Source organism: Fulmarus glacialis, unplaced genomic scaffold (assembly GCF_000690835.1).
Source record: "Fulmarus glacialis isolate BGI_N327 unplaced genomic scaffold, ASM69083v1 scaffold16416, whole genome shotgun sequence".
Lineage (NCBI taxonomy): Eukaryota > Metazoa > Chordata > Aves > Procellariiformes > Procellariidae > Fulmarus > Fulmarus glacialis.
Genome location: NW_009219040.1, coordinates 103,202 through 122,419, shown reverse-complemented (window position 1 = coordinate 122,419; position 19,218 = coordinate 103,202). Strand labels below are relative to the sequence as shown.

Genomic DNA, 19,218 nt, shown 5'->3' with positions numbered 1-19,218 from the left:
ACAAATAAATCCATATATTGACACAGAAATCTCCCAGGTCAGAAACCTGTTTGGTTTTGGTGGCTTTTTTTTTTAATTTATTTTTTCTTTTTAAATAAGTACCACATCCCAAGAAAATTTTAACACTGTTAATGACTTCCAAGTAAGTTAGGTAAGTGTAATTGACCTTCTGTAATATCGCTGTCTGCAGTTAGGTCAGATCAACAAAAAATCCAAAAGGCATCACGTAGATTCTGCTCTCAGAAATTTTTATTTTCTTTTTTTTTTTTCCGATACAGACCTGCGGTTCCCAGGCCTGCTGTACAGCCCTTTGTTTACATCCCTTGGCTCGATATTTGTTAGGGATTTTTTATGCTGCATGTGCAAGTCTGGTGTGTAGCCAAAGGTGGTGCATCGTCCCTGCTCTCGTAGGAGTTAGTCCTGGCCTTACAGGTGGTACGCTGTGCCACCATCCCTTTCTCAAGTAGTTTATTTGTAATTGCATTGCAAAATCACGTCTTGTACAAACCCCTTGGTAGAGGCCAGTTAGCTTTTAAGAGGAGTTGCCACTGAATCATTTGGATGGACTTGGCCCTGAATCAAGGTTTCTTATGTCATGGTAGAAACTGTGGATCAAATTTTCTTCTCATGTATATTTGAAGTCACTGCTTGGAGTAAGTGGAAGCCCTCTGTATTGTTTCCTAGTAAGATCAGAAGCTGTACATTGAAGGTATTCAGCATTGCTCAAGAAGTACTTTAAATTACGTTGTAATTACGGTCAATTCATTTCCCTTTGGAAGCTTGCCTTTAGATGGGCATGGTCTGGCAAGCTCCTCAGTCAGTTAACAAGCAAATAAAAACCCCAGCAGCCCCTTCCCTGTGCTGCCATAAAGAGGTCTATTCTGAAAGTTACGTGGAGCTGTGGAAGGCAGTCGTTCTGCTTCGAGCGTGCCCTTGCGTGCAGCGTTAGCCTTCACCTTTCTTTCACCATTACTGGAGGAAGTAACTGATAGTCATCGACACGATTTCCTGGGCATAGTACATTCAGATTTTTATTATGATATTACCAGGACATATGTTTGTGGAAAGAAGATATATATGTATCTATGTTTAGCCTCAGAATATAAACTCTGTAGAAATAGTGTATTACCTGCATGAAACTGAAAATATGGGTGACATAGTGTGCAGGAATTGGGCCCAGCTTTGCTTACAAATCAGGTTGATGATGAGGCTGCAAAAGTTATATTTTCACTGCTTTCACATACTGAATTTATTAGCTTCTTGAAATTGATTTTGGATGCCTTTCATTTGCCATTGGGCTGAAGTCAAAAGCAAAACGATGATATACCACATTTTGCTCACTCATCTTTTTATTGCCCAACTATTGTTATTGAGTAAAAGACATTCAGTGTGTTTCCCAAAGGAGACAAAAAGCACATTTCATTTTCTTTTTAATTGACGGAAGTTTAACTGAATGCAAGTCCTGCAATCCTTCACTTCAATATCCAGGTGGCAGTTATAAAGGGGTAGAGGGGATGGGGACTGGGATTCAGTTTAGATCAGGGCTGAGAGCAGAAGCCAGAAGGGCTGTCAAACTTTGTACTGTTTTATTTGCTTGGAAGGAATGGTGCAAAGTTAATATCGATGCAGTGCTATGAAAGTGTTCAAGTAGTTATCTCTGGGAAGGTAATGTGAACTCAGCAGTATCATTGCTTTGATCTTTGGTTAAAGTCTTACAAAACTAGATTGCTGTTTGATTGACAACCTTGTCAGAGAGTGAATGAAGACTGACACTCTAATATTGAAAATGCAGCGTTTACAAAACTTAAAGCCCGAGTTTTCTCATGACACTGCTTCTTTTGTGGAAGACTGAATTTCACATTTATTTTTAAATAAGTGTATACCTTGCTGTGTGCAGCTAAAACTTAAGATTTCAGACTGCTGGCTCACAAATACTTCCTACCCTAATATTCGATGCAGATGTGTTTATAGCGCCAGTACTGTCATAATGTATTTGAAGAAGTAGGAGTTATTGTTTGAAGGCTTGAATGTGGTGGTATTTATCACAACTCAGTACCAAATAATGATTGATCCGACATGTGGGTGATCGATGCAGAGATGGCAGGCTGCAGCTTGATTTAGGTAGTGTATCTGGCAGTTTCTGAGTGGGTCCGATACAAGGGTTAAAGGGTTTCTGCCATATAATCCTACCATGGGAGGTTGTCTTCAGCTATTGCTTATTCCTTGAATTCTCCCCTTAATACCCTCAAACGAACAGAGGCTACTAAAGGGAGAGAGTTTGTGGACTAGACTTCTCCTTTCATGCCAGTAATCTGCTTAACTGTCAACCCTCTTCCAATCATACCTTATTTCTTTCTAACCAGTTTTAAATGTCCTGAGTTTGAAGTCTACCTTACCTTCTCTGCCACTTAGTCAGATTTTTCAGGCAGACCTAGGCAGCCAGCCATCGGTGGCACTGCTTGAGCAGGGCATTGGACAAGGTGACCTCCAGAGCTCCCTTCCAACCTCAACCATTCTGTGGTTCTGGTCATCTCCCAAATGATGTTCTGCTTGATGCAGTGACTTTCCATCAAACTTGCCTTTCTGCTTTGGGAAGTCTCTAGCTTGGTGACGTCAGCCCGTGTCCAGCCTGCCAGTTAGTGCCAGGGCAGGCTGTTCTCCAACCATCACCAGGGTGAAGCCTTGAGAGTCACCTACCTATACTCTGTCCATCAAAGGCTGCACTCTATGTGTACTTTTCCACATTTTCCTCAATTTCTTCTTTAAATTGGACAAGATAATACATTTTGTTCAGGTAGCAAACAAAAAAGGGCCTTAAACAACTCCCACTCCTATTTTTATGTAAAATGACATTAACTGCCATGATTTAAGTAACGTGTAAGAATGAACCAGATTGTGTCTTATTTCCACATCAAAATACCTTAAGCAAGGAAATGTCTCCCCAAAATAATAACCCTGTATCATCCAGAGGTGTTAGTGAGAGACTCTGTTTCTGTGATGCAGTTTAAAAATAGGCATCCAAAAGATTTTCACAGAAGGGGTGGATCAGCTGTGCTATAGGGCGTGGGAACTACTTAAATTGGCTTTACTGTCAAAGCCAGTGTTTTCTGAGACTACATCATCAGTTTTTCCGGACCTTCTGATTCTCAATTTACTTCAGTATTGCTAAATTCTGAATGCAGTTCTTTCCTTACCAATTAGGTCATACATGTCTTACATGAATATGTGAGTGTGTGTGTATATATAGCATTAGGTATCTATAGAAATATGCATAAACACTTGCAAACTGATATGTATGCAATACAAGATCATATCTTCATCTACTAAAGTATCCTTTATGAAAAACTATTAATTAAAAGCCAAGATTAAAGCCGCTTTCATCAGCAATGCAGCTTTGCTGAATAAACCTTAAATTTGGCCATATTTTCAAAGTGGACATGTATAAGTCATGAGAATAATTACCATTTCATCATTTGAAGTCTGCGAATGAGTGATTTCAGAATGAAAAGCCTATGTAGCTATGCTGATTATGCAGAATAAATTCTTTTCAAACCCCACATTTAGATCAATACATTTTTTATTGTGTGGAAAATGTATATCCACAAGAAAATAATGATTACCTAATTTTTGCTGTAAACATTTTTAAAATATATATCTGAAATTCCTTTTGGAAATGTCTACAATCTGCTTCCATATTGCAACACATATGGTAAGAAAATCTTGCTCTCAAGCCAATGACTGTTTTTAAACAGTTTTCAAAATTGCACTGAATAATAGCTCATGTACAAAACTTCGTATGTTTTGTATTTTATAACAAGCAGCTTAACATTTTCTGAGCTATGACAAATTTCTCCCTAGATAATTTTTAATGTAATAATAGGATTAGTTTAGCTGTGTCTAATTTTTTTTATGTACGTAGGCACTGGTGGTATGTTAGAAATACTTCTGAGTCATTCTAGTTCTGTCTTACTCCTTTCTTTAGACTTTAGAGTCCTCCGTGGACATAAAGGTCGCTTGTTGAAGGCTTTGTTCTGTTCTGTCTTTTTTTTCCTTTCACTGCACGTACCTGTGTGTACGTGACACATAATGTAGATATTTAGGAACCAATTCTGTTGCTATGATTTTGATAAAGCATTTCTGGAACTTGTTGTATTTCGATTAAAGATTTACAGCTCTCTTTTTGCCTCAAACCTCATTTTTAAAGGCCAGAAGAGAAAAGAAACCCCAAACCATAAACATGTTAAGTGAAATATCCATAGTACTTTCGGTTAATGGTATTTCCTTAAAGCAGATAAGTTACTGAGCCCCCTTTTAAAACAAGAGTGTTAATTTACTGTTTCCTTTCATCTGTTGAAATAATTACTTTTCTTTTTTGCCTTCAATAGTTTGTTCTGGTCGTTAACATTTCTGTAAAATTAAGTTTGAAAGGTACTTTTAATGTTCAGATAGACTGCAGTGCACATTTGACTGTTAAAATCAACCTACTTAAGGCAGAACTAATGTTTAACACTCACAGCTATTTGAAGTAGTTCACTGCCCAGTTTAATGGTGCTGCCAAGGGCAATGGTCACATTACTTGCTATTATATTTTGGGGGGTTTGTTATGCTGGCAATAAAGACAATCCATGATATTTCTGAAAACATTGGCTTAGATCTTAAAGACATTATTTTTCTACTAACAAGCTATAAACTGTAATTTCTTGGGGAGTAGCGGGCAAGAAACACTAACCCCTGCTCTTGGCCACGTGCCCCATCTAGGAGTCACAGTTGCATGCCGCAACGTTAGTGTCGAATGACTTTTCCTGCAAGCTGTGTTGAAAAAGACATAATCAAACTGTACAGAAGCCACGGTGATGGTCAGCTGCAGTGGGAGAAGTGATCTGATATAATGGGAATTGGGTTTTTCATTTGGTATGGTATCAAGACAGTTTTAAGACATCTGCACTGGTAGGTGAAGAGCAACCCTGGGTAGCCCAGCCTGATGGAAACTTGGTGCAGGAGGTGGGAGGGACACGGTGTGGAGACAACTTGGCTGCTGCATTGTGAACCATCTCAGCTGTGGTCATAGCCTGACTGGTAGGTTCTGTTTCATTGCAATTTTTGTGGATTTTGCTGGTTTAGTTGCCACGAAAGTGGATGTCTTTGTCATGCACTGTTTGCAGTATAAAAATGCTCCTCCAATTGAGTGTAGACCTTCCCAGTGGCCAAATTCACTTTAAGCCATTCTGCTACTAACAATTCCTCAATCTGGGGATTTTAGAATGTAGGTCAAATAAGATTATTTATGGGAATCTTCAGGCAAATAGTACAGAAGAAAATGTAACTAGTTCTTTGTGTAGCGGAGTTGATGGAAACTTTGCTCGAGTCTTCAACAAGTCCGATGGGAAATGCATAGTGTAGGACTGCCCCAAGTAACCCACAACTGAATGAGTGAATAGAGCATATACATCATATCTATTCCTATGTGAGGTCACGAATTTATAACAAAACAGCTGCTTTTTCTTTTTGATAAGCAGGAGCAGATAGAGAATTTAAAGATTAAACAATACATCTTCTCAACCAGAAAAAAAATTACATATATTTACTAAATAGTGACTAAAATTTTCCCCTTGGCTAGTCTAGTGCAATTTTACAAGCTTCAACAATGCTGAATGGCTGTTATTGAGAAGTGAATTTGGCTCATTCTTTTTATGCTTTTAATAAATACCCAAGGGAAAGGCAGTTGTTCAAGGAAAATGAACTACAAATAAACATAGAGTTTATTCTCAGTAGGCATTCTGGGGAACTTGGAGCTTGAGTTTTATGCCATGTTTTTTTTTCCTGGTACTTGCAAGCAAAACTAAAATATTCATATAAGCTGTCAGTTCTCTAAAGCAAATTCATCCTTTTTAAAAAATAAAACTAAATATAGATTCAGTGGATAGAACAGAAAAAATGTGAAACATAACAAATGACATTTCTGCTCCAAAGTCCATCATTGTAATGGACCGTATTATTCTGGACTGTGGATACAAATCATTTTTTTTCCACAGCATCCTGTAACAATTTTTGAGACACAATCGTGCACAAAACATCATTTGTAATTATAGCAGTTTGCCGTTTTCATCTGCTCCATGCTTATTTCTCATTTGATTGATAATCCATGTACTTCAAGCCTAATGAAGGTTCTTCATGTTGCCACTTCACAAAAGTTACCAGTTTTTACAACCTAAATTTCAGGACAACATTGGCATTTTTTGTTTGAAGGAAAAAAAAAATAATTTAGTTGCTTCACAGTGCATTTTTTCACATAGATTCCTAGGGTGCCACGGAGAAATACAGTCAGTGGAGCACATTTATCGGTATAAAGAAGAATTTAGACTATGGATTTCATTTCAGATTAATCATTGCCTAAACTTTCAAATAGGCCTTCAAAAAATCTGTGATTCATCAAGTAGTGTCCTGTGGAGGGTCAGAGGCACTTTTTTTGGATCCACAATTATTTTGATTACCAATTACTTAATTTTCTGTATTATTATTATTTCTGACATTCTGACTTTGAAAAAAAATTTTAATTGCATGGTCTTATAGTTGTTGGTTTAAACAAATCATATAAAGAGACTTTTTATGGTTCTAGACTTAGATACCTTTGTCAGAAGCAATGCAGATTGATTTTAAGTCAGTATTTACTACTAGAGAGTATAAATCCAGACTTTATGCATCATAAAAGCAAGAACAGATTTTACTGATTGAGAACGACTGAGCTGCAAAGGTTCCACAGTGCCTAAACAGAGATTGGCTCTTGAAAAACATGTATTTGATTTCATTTCTTAGAAAATAGGTGGGAAAATACCTTTCCAGGTAAGGTTCATGCTTCGTTAATGTTTTGATCCACTGCTTGTTTTTCATTGGCTACAGATTTGCATGTTTGCATAAACCACCCAGAAATAGCCTCGTCACTAGCTTCGTCACCTTGGGTTGCAGCAACCTTTGTGAAAACTTGAGAGCTCAAATGGCAGTGTGTAGAGCATCAATACCTTTCAGAATTTTACAAAACTAGCTGATTAAATCTGATTTTAAATACTACTTTCAGTCTAGAACCCTGCTTTTTTAATAATCAATTAAAACATTGTTTCATTGTGTTTATTCAGTGCGTATAAAGCACTGCTTGACATGTATTAGACCTTACATCGCAGTACGCAGCTGTAGCCCATCCAGCATTTTCCAAATGAGTTTGCACAAGGAATAAAAGATTGCCATCTGAGCAACACTGGAGGGAGACAAGAGCAGACAAAAGGCAGTTAAGCACTACAAAAAAAGAAAAGACCCTGTTGAGAGAGAAATTTCTGAGCAAATGCCTCAATTTCACAGGGAGATACTGTAGCAGGCAACGTACATTGATTTTAGCACATGAAGTACATTGCGTTTGGGATTCATTAAGCTTCATTTTGTGCACTATCATGAATGGGTATGTCAGCTACTCTCTCAAGTAATGCACAGTTTCAAAGCAAGGAGGTAGAACAAATCAAAGTGAAAATCGCATGTGCCCCGCAAAGAGAGTAAGCCAGTTTTAAAAGGAAAATGCTTTGGTTGCGAGAAGTCGTAAGTCACAGTAGCAGTAATCAAAACCTAAACATTTTATAGGGTTTTTAATATGACTTACAAACACCTGTAAGTTCATGCTCCTAGCTGACCTGGTGGAAATCTCACCAGAAGGACAGATGCACTAATAGAGTGCAGAGCCTTATTTCTGTCATTTGGAAGACAATACGCAGAGAACTCTTTGATACTTCTTAGTATCACTTTTTCACTGAATATGGGCAAGAGATTTTTGGTTTTGGTCACGGTTGGTTTTTCAACTTCTGTATTTGCAGCAAGAGGGTGCTTAAGATGGTGCTATTTTCTCTCCCCTCTGTTTTTCCTTGGGAGCCAGCTGCAGAGCTCGCGGTGGCACTGCACCCCCTCTCCAGGCATTGGCTGCCAAAGCTAGAAGTCACGGAACACGACAGGTCCATGAGGCTGGATTTTCCAGCCATCGAACCAAATCCAATGCTGGGTTGAAATCTGTTCGTGAATGCGTAAGAGGTCTGGAGTACTGGCTTTCTCTGTAATTTGTTTTGGTTTGTATTTTGTTTTTAGTTGAGAAGCATGTAAGTCCAAGAGATTTATCCAAAAATCTGTTTAGTAGATTGTATATTTAGTAGTTATGATGCCAGTGGCATTTTTTGTTTGTCTTAGTGTCTACTATAAGTTACAGTGATTTAGAGGCAAAAGATTCATGAAGTTTCTCAAAATTTTCCTAGTCATTGGTTTGCAATGCCAAATCACTAAAAGAATGGGATTGCATGGCTGTGAGGGGGGAAAAAAAAAATCTTCATTGCTCAGTTCTCCAGCTTTTGTGCTTTGCCTTTAGCAGGTATTAGGCTGTTATTAATGAAATTAGCCTAAGCAACAGGGCTTTACTGCCAAACTTTGCTATACGCTGCATTCCACAGCAGAGCATAACTTTATGCATCTTGCTGTTTCAGGTTGATGGCACAGGTGCTTGAAGTCTTGGGCAGAGAGAAGAGTAGAGAACTGGTGACCAGTTGCTGGGACTGTCGGCCAGTACTCCGGCACTGTACCAGTAACCTGTTAGAGGATTTCCTGTTAGAGGAAAACACAGGACCCTGGAATTAGCCTCTTGTGGTTTAAAAACTTAACACTTTTTTTACAAGTGATGTTTTGTCTCAGATATGTATTGGGAGTCACTGCTAGCGAGGTGGTCACTGGAGAGGTGAGGGGCTTGGAGCGTGTGGCAGCACAGCTTCCAGCCTCCCCCGCGGCCAAACACAACGCTCAGGCTGATCTGAAGGAAGAATACAGTAGATTAATGTCAGATAGCTGCTGCTTTCTGCAGAAGATTTTCCTCTTTCTTTCCTTTCCCCAGTATTTGATCTTTTAAAAGAGCTCAGGATAAGTGACAGCAGTAGACTTAACAGTTATTAGGTTGCAAAGTAGTGGATGTGGACTACTTGGTGGTTAGCTTACATTTATACTCTGATCGCAGCTGCCATTTGGGTCAGAAAGAGTTTTCCCTTTTGATAGATTGGCTGTGTGCTAGGAAAACTTGTCTTTCCCCAGAGCATCATGTAATTATTTGGTGGCAAAGACTTGTGCTATGTTGCTATGGACATGCGGCTCTCCACACCGAGAGCTGCTGTAATGCTGATATATGTGAGTCTAATCATTCTGTCACTAAGATGTAATATCGATACACCAGGACAACATTTCTATCAGAGGGCCTATTACTTGCCCTCTTAGTTGAAGAGGGGAGGAGGAGGACTGGGATAAGCCAAATTCTGACTGTTGCTTAGCCCGAGGGAGGCTTGGTTGCATTAGGGTTCGGTTCTGTAACCTTCAATATCTGGAGGAGATACCGGCGGCGCTGAGGAGTGCTGCTGCGCGCCGCGGGCTGCGAGGCCCTGGGGTGGGAGGTGGGTGCATGTGGTGTGTGTGCAGGACCCTGGTGGCTGCAGGAGGCAGGGGGTGCCCCAGCCGGCCCCTCTGCCTGTGCTGCGGGGCTGGAGGACGGGCTGCGCGCGGCGGGGAAGGTCTGCGGAGCTGGTGCAAGGTTAAAGTTTTCTGTGGAAGTCTGCACCAGGGCTGTGTCAGGAACCGTACTGGTAACAGCTACAGCACAGAACTGCTACTCGCCTGTAGAATTAAAACGGTTAGCAGGTAAATTAAAAAGGGATGAGTTTCTCATGCTTCTTAATAATCAGGGCTTATAAAATCAATGTATAACTGAACTGAATTCAAACGCTAGGATATATAGGCAGAGTACTTATTTGTTGACATCTGAAGAATTCATAATTAACTCAGAAGGAAACTTTTAAGGTGATCATCTTTCTGGGTATATTTTCCTGTTAAGGCAATCATATTTCTCCTAGCAATCAGTTTTGAAAGTTTTCTTATTTCTACAGTACAAAAATCCTGCTGGTAAACATCCCCCAGTTGCACTCATAATTATTTCTGATTAAAAGTGCCCTGGCCTGACAGCACCAGGGAAATTAATAGGAGAAGCTTTCTACAAGTTTTAGAAGATGAGCAAAGACATTCTCCCTCTTAAAATTATTTAAGCAGGTGCTGTGGGAAGCCATTGCTTTTATAAGGCTCTTCAGATGTTTACAGCAAAACATTTTTTCCCAGTGATTGAATTTTTCGAAGTACTAAAATACCACGGAGAAATATGTTTCCCACCAGTTTTATGGCTCCCTGGATGCATTCTATACAAACCTTGTATCTGCCTGGACACAAACACTCTATTGCAAAAAGATCTCTTGCCATTTTAACAAGCTATACTGCTTTGAAAGGATACACTGCATCACCAGTGGGAATGTCAGTACCTTAAGAGTAATACTTCTTTAAGGGTACTATTTTATTAAAGCAGACCTCAGTAATTTGTTCCTGACTGTTATATACCCTTATTTTATTAAAGGTATTTTACATCTGTGGAGGAGATTACTACCACTCCTATTTTCTCCACTGCTTGGCTTTAATGGATGGTGTGGAATATAATATTTATTAAGCCTAAGCAGGGGAGGACATAATAGCAGAATTGTCCTTTATAACCTATTTTACACAGTTGTAAAACAAACCTTAATAAAGCAGGAATAATTATCCAGGAATATCCAGGAAATGGAGTACTCTGCCTGCTTCAAATATTTGAAGGACTTAACTGCTGGTTATACATGTACTTTAAGAAATGGAACTCAACAGTGATAACATTGATATTAGTTTGGTACTATTTTAAAATATATTAAAAGATGAATTATCTTGTGTGTCATAATTAGTATGTTAGCATAAATCATATAATACATAACTATTTGTAATCTCTATATAGTATTAACTGTGTATAACCCCACAGAAGACAAACACATTACAAAAATATTTATACTTCCTAACTTTGAGGTTTAGAGTTCCTTTACCTTATTCTGATGGCACCCAGAGCCCCGCAGCTGGCTCCCTGGCTACCAGTCAGTTCTGCTGGTGATCACTAAGCTTTGATGTCAGGGAGTAATGTCATTCCTTACTGCTCAATTCTGTATGCCTTTAGATTGGCTTATGGCCAGAGAGGACTTACTTACATTTACTGCCTGGACCTCCAAAAGCAATGAGCGTCTTGATTCCAGCCTAGTTTTGCCTGATACTAGGAACAGAGACTTTGCACCTAGCATACGCACAGCTGACATTTGAATAGTTCCCTGGACCAGGAAGACAACTTCAAAAAAGCCTTTCCTGGTGGCACATTTGCAGCTTTTGCAGGCAGGTGGAGTTTTTCAGGTGCAAAATGGGAACACAAGCATATGTGCCATACTGGTGAAAATTTGGTCCCATTGATCATAGCTACCTGGAAGCATTTATATAGTTGTGTGGGGTTTGTGAAAAGCAAAAAATGGAATCTTTCTAATGAGATCTGTTTCAAATTATTGGTTATACTACCAAATTCTGCAATAAAGGGAGTAGATGATGAAAATTATTTAAAAGCACATTATATATTTTTATTACAATGAGTGGGACGTGAAAGAGATTGCCTAACTGTGGAGGCACAGAAGGCCTTTTTTTGGGTACGCTGGTTTGCTTGTCAGTTCTCGAGTACTGCATTCACAGACGTACATGGCGTCAGCAGAGCTTGCTCACGACAGCGCGCCTCACCCTTCAGGCAGACCTGCATAGGTGGCTTTTGCAGGCAGCTGCCCGCTTCTCCTGCCCATTCTGCAAGTTACGCCAACTGGGAGCTACCTGCTGTCCAGAAGCCGTGTAGCTGCAGTTAGTATGGTGCTGGGGTTGAGTTATTGCCCTTCTCCCTCTTCCTCCTTCCCAGGTCCCCCATGCACGGCTGTCGGATACACGCTAAAGCACGGTTTATTAATCTGAACGTGATGCCTCACTAATCGCGGTTGTGTTCGGCCAGGAGCTGGCTTGCATGCGCTGCCTGAGGACGTGGCAGAGCAGGCGCGATTCTGCCTGCGAGCGGACCTCACCGTCTGCGTGGTGGGGACTGATGTTCTCCAGCCAGCCCTGGCTGCCTGTGCTGGTAGGCTGACAGTTCAGTTAACAGGCATTTCTTCAGCTTGAACACCATCAGCCTGTTCCTATTTGTCTTTATTGCATCCAGCCTGTGTTTCTTCACCTTTCTTATGCAATAATTTTATTGTTTATTGTACCGCTTCTTGGATAGCTTTGTTTTTCTGTTTCTTGTATGATTTCTCTTCTTGGTGGCAGTAACTGGAATCTGTCTCAAAGGAAAAAAGGGAAAGATTTTATATTAAGGACCTAATGCAGCCTTGCAAGAAACTGGTTCCTGATCAGATATTTTAGAAGGACTGGGAAAGCAATTTCTATCTTCCCCCATCCTTCCTGATTTCTTTTTCCTGTTGTCCTATTTAATTTTTTTTTTTCATAAGTGAATATTGTGGAAATGATTTGGACTGAAGTTATTACATTCATTATCCAAACTGACATTTTTGCAGTGTGTGAAAGGACAGGGTGGTATGTAAAATAGATGCACTAAGAACACCTACAGTATGACAACAAGTAGCAGGGTAATTGCTGAAAATGAAGTCTTTTCTGCTATCCCTTCCCTTCAACATCTGTTGTTCCATATGGAGTCATAAATATTTGCAATAAAATAGTCGAAGAAATAATCTCAACATTAATACGGAAAAACTGAATCCGCCAAGAAAATTGAAGAATCTTTTTTTTTCTTGGCAAGTTCCTCCTACCCATCCTCATCTGACAGTTTAAAATCTCAGTAGAAGAACAGTCAGACTACAGTGATGCTTAAAAATCACCACAAAAAAAACCCCTTTGTGAATGTTAATAGGAGAGTCAGTTGAGAAAAATTTTATAACCTCTTGATAATGGCCATGAGGAGGATTTTGTTTATTTTGTTTCATTTTCCTCCTTTCTTCCACGCCACAGTAATTTTATTACTAGCCGTTTATTGAATAGTTCACATTTTCACTTTTCTCTATTTGTCAGTAGAAATAATGCTTCTTGTCAGTGTGAGAAAAGACAAGGTACTATTACTAGCTGAAAGAAACTAGTTACTTTAAATTGCCATATGGAAAATGCAGATCAATAGTACTTAAGCTTCTATGTAGATTAAGAAGCAATTTAAAGCACAGAACAACTTTAAATGTTTTGGAATCCAGATTACCAAAACCTGCCTGAGGAGCAGCTCATAGGAGAAGGCAGCTGTAATAATAACACAGACAAACTATAAATTGTAAATAATTGTTGTAAAAATACAGCATTTTGGAAGGCTTTTTATGTATTTATTAGTAGCCTTAATTGTACGGTTCTCCTTAATGAACAGAATTTAATCAAGTGACATCAGTTGTATTTGTTTTTCGTAATCTGAACATACTGAACTTCAGACTGAAGTTACTTGCAGTGAAACACTTCAGTTCTGATGTCTGGCTGGTGATTTACTGCACTTCTCAATTTCATTTTTTATTCCTGCAAACCTAGTATCTCATCTAACTCAGGTCCTTTTTTTTAAGGTTTGAATTAATAAAATATTTTCAGGTGTTTTTACCGTCAGTGCCGTGTGAGCATCTGAGTATATTGTAAATATGTTGAAGTTATAAATAGGTATAATTTTCTGTGTTATTAATGAGAGTACATTGATGAAAATGTCAAGGCTGTATAATTACGCACCTCTTTATGAAGAGTTCACAGATAAAGACAATCTGTAAACTGTAATTTCAGCCTTTTCTGGTGAGATTTTCATTTCTCTGCTTCTTGCCTCCTTCTCCTATTCAGACACTAAGTGCCTGCTTTATGACGTCCTTCAGGAAAACACACCGTCATAATTCCTGAGAACAGGTCTGTGGGAAGGTGCTGAATGCATTGCTTGCACAGTTTGCTCTCTCTTTTTTTACTATTCCAAATACTCGGTTTTTCCAAAGCCAGCACATTGCTCTAAATGTAACAGACATGGTCTACGTTCCCCCCCTGTGTTGAAAATAGCGAAAAGGTTTTATTAAACACTTCTTCAGGACAAAATCATTGATTTCAGAGTGCATAGGTGAGAACCAGCTTGGATGCAGATACCGAGAAGCGGAGCATAGTTGGTGTTACTGTTTTGTGATGGTTTCCAAAAGCTTTTAAGGCAGCCTGGAAATGTATATATAATGATTAGATACTAGTTTTAAAGTGAAGTTTTTTTATGGCAAAGCTCAGTAGTGAAAAATGCTTGTGTGCTATCGAGTGGTATCAATCATTTGAAAATGAAATAAAGTCTGATTTAAAGCTAGTGCACTGGATTAATCAGCTACTCCCCAATTGCATTCATTGACCCTGTTCATTCAGGGACTGTAATTAAGAAAAACAGCAGTGACTTTAAATTTGGCACCTGAATCACAAGGTTAAAGCAGTAAATTTCTAAGTCTGATTGGTGCCAGGTTAGGAGGAGGTATCTCTTTTCTCACTGATGAACAGGAGTGCTCAGCTCCTGGCAGAGAAGCAATGAGTGAGGGAGAAAAAGGCAGGCAGGGGTTTATGGAGGATTTTCAGAGTTATTAAGACACTGAAGACGGCTAACCCTGTCCTTGCAGACTTACAGGTACAAAATATTTGAAATAAACAATGCTTCAGCTTACAGGTTTTTCATACTTACCTTACTGTACAAGAAGAAAATTCTACTAGTTTCTAGTTAAGCAACACAGAAGTTGCCAAGGTTTAAAATTAAAATAAGAAGTCTCACTTTTTTGGAAAACTGCTTTTTGCAGTCAAAAGTTAGAATTTGGGCCCTAATTCTGTCAAAATAACCCATGTTCGGACACTGCTGCCTATCACTGTTGTTGTGAAATAGATATAAACTGGAAGTCAAGGGATCTCTTGCTACAATAAAGATACATTGGTTTGGATGATTCTGTGTAAGATCTTTGGGCAAATAATGCTCTTTCAAATAGAATTTGGGCCCTAATTCTGTCAAAATAACCCATGTTCGGACACTGCTTCCTATCACTGTTGTTGTGAAATAGATATAAACTGGAAGTCAAGGGATCTCTTGCTACAATAAAGATACATTGGTTTGGATGATTCTGTAAGATCTTTGGGCAAATAATGCTATTTCAAATAAAAATGTAGAATCTTATTTTCAGAAATGAGTAGCATGTACAACTCAGCTGGTGTTGCAGATCCTCTGGTTTATTTTATTAAAAAGGTCAAAAAGGTCCATTAGAGTGTCTAGGCTGTTCTTGTGCAACTATGGACCATTAAATGTAATCCCCATCACTCAGATATGAAGCTCAAAAATTATAATTGCAATAAACCATTTCAGTCCTTAGGCTTCTAAATTGTATGCCACAGGCAGGGAAAAGGAGTGACCCAGCTGCCATCTATGTTCAAAACTGTCTTATTAATGCTGGCTGAAGGCTTTCTGAGATCAAATGTCTAGGTTGGTAACTAACAGACTAATAACTATAAATTTCATATAAATTGTTACTCTCTTCTCCATATGCCACATATTTATTTTATGCATGAGTTATATTCTATACGCTATTTGAGGTGAGGTTTACGTATAATGCTTACACAGCTCCAGATAGATACTAAATTTCGAAGTGTATGTGAAGAAATAACTTGGTGGTCTAACTAGTGTTAGGCAATATGTAAATTGTAGCTTTAATATTTCTACCATGTTTTGAGAGGGATGTGACATGTCAAGTGTACCAGGTATATGAATGATGGGTTTAAAAACATGCCTTCTGAAAGAATATAAACCAGCTGGCAAATAAAAATTGCCTGTCGGTTTGGGCCATGCACTGTCACGCAGGGAGCAATTCGCATTACTCGTGTTCCCAGTGCTGCGCTTAGTCCATAGGTTGATGCTTCATTTTCCAATCTCTATTTCTGCAACTTAGGCAGAAGACAGAAAATGAAATACTTTAGCATATTGAATTAAGAACAAGAAACTTTCTAGCAGATTTCCATGTGCTTTCCTGGGATAATATTCCATTCACTGTTAGTATTTACTGTGTATTTCTTTTCTCTGCAATATAATTCTTGCTCTTGTCTATTCATGTGCATGCCAGCTAGAAATTAAAATAAAAAGACTGCACTCTAAATGGATTCCTGAATGCTATTATAAAGCATGGGAGGTTTAACAAACAAGCTCGATAAAAGTAGTTCCCACTTTGCTTCAATAAATAGAAAGGTTGTTTGTGTCCTTGGTTAGGTTGTAGTTGTCCTAGCTTTATTTCTTGCTTACTCTGTTGTACTGTATGTGTGAGTGCAGCTTTTAGCATTTATATTTTTAGTGTTCTTTAAAATCAAAATGCTTAAATCAACATCTTTTCTTCTATTAGAGAGATGCATTTGATACAATCCACAAAAAACGCTTCCAACACGTGCCATTTGTAATTGCTTTACCAATTATGATTTCTCCAGTCTAGCTAATAAATTTCTGCCTAACCGTGCACTTATTCAGAATGTGGGCAAGATGTAGACACCATTCAGATGTGAAGACCTATTACAAGATTGAAATAGATTTCTAATGCATTTATCATTCATCTTTGCAGAGTGTGATTTCAATCAGAAAAAAAAAATGATGAATGGTTTGACAGTTTCCACTCATATACGCTAAAACATAATATGCTGCTTCTAGTTTTCAGCTATTACAGACTTTAACATGCAATGTGACCTTGGTCTGCAAAGCATGTTTGGTTAGCACAAAAACTTAATCATAAGAAGTCATAAGTAGAATCCTTCTTCTTTACTGCCCTTTTTCTGGGACTTGGAAATTTATTGCTTCTGGGACAGGTAGGATATGAACAATGGGCCAAATAGAGTCCAGGGTTATCTCATCTGTGTGAAAACTGCTGCTGAAAATCGATGTGACCTCTGCTACACTGTCATCCCAATTCCCACCCTCTGTGTCCTATTTGTCTTTTGGTAGAAGCTTAGATCTGTGTGCTGTCTCTATGCGTCTCTCTTGGGCCAGATTATCAAAATGAATCATTGCCTGCATACCTCTTATATTTCTATTTATTTTCCTGGTGTTGACTAGGTCTGATGAAATATGATTCTTTTTGCATTTGATCCTCACTGCAGCAAGCAGCACCTAATTTAGCTGTGTCTATCTCTTTAAAGAAGAGTAATACTATTTTGAAACTTCAATCTGCTGTACAGTAACATTACAAACCATAGACCATGCAACCTGTCTTCACAGTCAATAGTAATTTTCCTTTCGGCCAATTTAATGTTATTACTTTCCAAATAGTAGAGATTTCTAGAGATTTTAAAGCAGCTATGGTTTTGTTATGCATACGTCATGTATTACTACTTTCTTCTTCAAATGCCACTTCTGTTTAGTCTTTTGTGACTCCATGGCTTAGGTATTATTTCTGCGTGGCATCATACACAACAACTAATTTTAAAAACTCTGCCACTGATACAAGATATTTAAATATGAGAAATGGTGTATCTGAATCAGCACGAACTCCATGGTCTGAGTATGTTACCAGAGTTTTTTTTTTTTACATGAATCATTTAAATTACATGAACACAGCTCTAAAACGATAGCTATGAAGATGTGCAGAGGTTACTGGCTTTTGTTGTTGTTAGTCCTGAAGAATCATTATGAAGATGTTCCATTTAATGAACTCGCACAGTGAAAACAAAACACTCCCTAAACAGAGATTTCAAAGAATACTTGAAAACTGCTAATGCTCCTGGTGCGTTGTCAGTAGGGGTGTTTTAGAAACACAGCAAAAAGTGCTTGCTGCTCAAGAGATGCTCCTGGAATTCGGAGCATCTAGGTAATAGTACTGCCGTAGAGACACTGTGGTTTAATTCGTTGTTGTCAGATTCTTTCTGAGGTGTGTTTTTTTTTTTAATAAGAGAGGTGGGAGAGGAAGGCCTTTTGAATATGATATGGTCTAATTGTAAATCCTGGATTTAATACGATCAAGACACTTGACAAATGAAACTGTCAGGACTGGCTGTGCAGTTGCCCTTAGAAAACACATGCATCATGAACTTATGGTCAATATAGGAGTTGCAAGATTTACTAGAAAGCAATTGCTGAGAAGATATTCTTCATGATTTCTGCAAGTGCAGGAACATAATATATATAGACTGGTTTTCCCTGGAATGTTACACAGAAATATTTTTTTAACATTTCAGAGTAAAAGAAATGTACAGAGTTTGGCTTTGAAGACTGCTAGCAGATTTTAATTTTGTGGTTTTCAGCAATTAACTTGATGTTTAAAATGAATGGACTCGATGATCTTAGAGGTCTTTTCCAAGCTTAATGATTCTATGATTCTAATACATGAGGAAGAAGTATTCATAGGGATCTGAGAGAAGGAGATACATTTATTATCCTAAAATACGTTTAAATTATCGTATTCAAAAATGCAAGTAAGTTCATTGATGATAGTACTGATTCATCACAAAATTTAAAGGATTTTTGAAAAATAGTTACTGATGTTGTTTCTTTCCGGATACACATTTCTACTGTCTGCGCACAGCTTGATCTATAACAACATGAGATGCATCAATCTAGTTCTGTGCAGTACGTCGCAGGAGCGAGGCCCTGTGCCGGAGCGCCCTCTCCTCCCCGGCCGCTCCTGTCACCCCCCGCCACCAAGCGCACTCAATACCTCCGGTAGAGAGAACTCAGCAGAGCGTTTTTGGCTACTGCCTGTGGCTAGAAAGGCTGACAGTAGCAAGGTACTTGTTAAGAAAACCTGCGCTGACGCTTTACTGACAACGTGGAGTTGGTGCTAGCTAAGCAGGAGGGGATTGACTCAGTGGAGATTGTTTGCTGCTGAGTATAGGAAGGATAATGTTAAAGGAGTAGAGAGATGTGATACATTTCTTGATTAGAGTTTTGTCAAGGTTATAGCAACAAAAAATGCACATCATAGAATGGCAAACGTGATAGAATGAAGAAAGGTCATTCAGGTTTAATGAACTGTGTAATACTGTTATAATTCTGTAGTATAATTTTGTAGAATTTGAGATATAATAGTCTATACTCTATTACAGCTATGTTATAGTCTTCAGTATATTTATTATTGTTCTGTACTATTTTGCAAACTTACCTTAGCAACAATCACAGCTGCCCAAAGACTGAAACAATGTCAGTTTTACTAATGCGCTTTGACTTCCAGGTAAACAGAATGCTAGTTTCTAGAAATGACATTTACCTATATTTCCAATGCTTTCTGATGTTGCTTTTAA

The 19,218-nt window shown here is 38.5% G+C and overlaps 1 protein-coding gene across 1 annotated transcript in view; it reads left to right on the top strand.

Moving 5' to 3' along the window:
* The window catches only part of DACH2 (dachshund family transcription factor 2), a gene marked incomplete at its 5' end in the record, with an annotated part of 101,817 nt that overhangs the window by 63,597 nt on the left and 19,002 nt on the right, over positions 1–19,218 (top strand). The gene's annotated exons all lie outside the window — the stretch shown is intronic.